At 43.1% G+C, this 1,644-nt stretch overlaps 1 pseudogene; it reads left to right on the top strand.

Annotated features, from left to right (window-relative positions):
- The first annotated feature begins 796 nt into the window (after positions 1-796).
- LOC130846532 (HIG1 domain family member 1A, mitochondrial-like) lies at positions 797-1,137 on the top strand (annotated as a pseudogene).
- The last annotated feature ends 507 nt before the right edge of the window (positions 1,138-1,644 follow it).

Here is a 1,644-nt window from a genome sequence, read left to right as displayed (position 1 = left end):
ACACACTGTCCCCTCTTTTGAGATTGCCACTCCCCGCACTTCACCTGCTCCTCTCCTGATCATCTGTCCTTCGGGTGGAAGTTGAAATGTTAATTCTTGAGAGAAACCTCTCCTGAGTGACTCACTCCCAGCCCATCATCCATCTGAATTTAGTTCCCTTGGTTATATTCTCTTAGCGCCCTGCATTTTCTTAACACATACTGCAATTTATAACTGAACAATTAGCTCTGTGTTCTGTTGTTTGTTTGCTTAATATCTGTTTTCCCCATTGAACTATAGGTCCTATGAGGGTATTGCCTAGAATAACACCTAAACCGTTAGTAAATGCTCAACAATCTTTAAATGAATGAATGAGGGATATGGTGACTAATTTTTCAAATGTGTGCTAAACATTGACAAACGGTATCTCTTTCAACTCCAAGGCAAATACCCTTCACACATGGGTGCACAGTGGGTCAGAAACCTGTTTATCAGTGTCTATCAGTGGGGTGCTGGAGCAGGTGTGTGCAGGCTTAAGAGAGCCAGTTTGGGGCATCTTTCTTCCCAATTTCACGTTGAGCGACACTGTGTTGGAGGCCACGTAGCATTAAATGCTACAGATTACAACTTGTTTTTCCCTTTGGAGGGCCAGTTTACTGGCATACTACTGGTGTCTACTGTGTATCCCACATGTTAGGTATTATGGAGTCACCATTGAAAGCAAGTCACAGTCCCAGACCAGCAATAGTGTCTAGCCTAGTCTAGGGAATATGACATACGTCAAGAACCAAGGAGGACGGCGAGTGCGGGAGGCGGGGTCAGAAGCCGGTTGCAGCCTGAGACGTCTGGTCGTTGTCTGAAGATTCTTCAATCACTATGTCAAGCAACACAGATGTGTCTCTTTCTTCATATGATGAAGATCAGGGGTCTAAACTTATCCGAAAAGCTAGAGAGGCACCATTTGTCCCCATTGGAATGGCAGGTTTTGCAGCAATCGTTGCATAAGGATTATATGAATTAAAGAACAGGGGACATACTAAAATGTCTGTTCACCTGATCCACATGCGCGTGGCAGCCCAAGGCTTTGTTGTGGGAGCAATGACCCTTGGTATGGGCTATTCCATATATCGAGAATTCTGGGCAAAACCTAAACCTTAGAAGAGGAGATGCTGTCTTGGTCTTGTTGGTGGTGCTTGCTTTAGTTAGACATCTCATATTGAGGTTATATGTTTATGTTGAAAATAAATTAATTGGGTCAGACAATTACATGGTAATTTGAATACTGGCTTCCTTTCTTGCAGGCTTGAGTTGCCTGGTGACCAGGTTACTGGTGACCAAGTTCACTAGCTAGGTCATTCAGAGGAGTCGGATTAGCGCAAAAGAAACATGTCACTTTTAAATGCACTTGATAGTGGTACAATGTCCACCTTCTTACAAAATTAGTTCTAAATAGGACAACATGCTGATCCTGACAATGCTCCCAGTTGCTGCAGAATATCATATGCTTTTGATGTAATGTAGGAATCCTATTTATCCCAGTTAATTTAACTTTCTGACTGACTTGTGGACTGGCTACTGTTTTAAGGACTGGCTGGTTCTCAAGGAACCCTTTCAGAACAGTGCATGGAATACAACAGTATAAACCTCCCAGCAATATGTGTGTGT

This window comes from Hippopotamus amphibius, chromosome 2, assembly GCF_030028045.1.
Source record: "Hippopotamus amphibius kiboko isolate mHipAmp2 chromosome 2, mHipAmp2.hap2, whole genome shotgun sequence".
NCBI lineage: Eukaryota > Metazoa > Chordata > Mammalia > Artiodactyla > Hippopotamidae > Hippopotamus > Hippopotamus amphibius.
The sequence above is the reverse complement of the archived record's forward strand: the minus strand, read 5'-3'. Positions and strand labels throughout refer to the sequence as shown.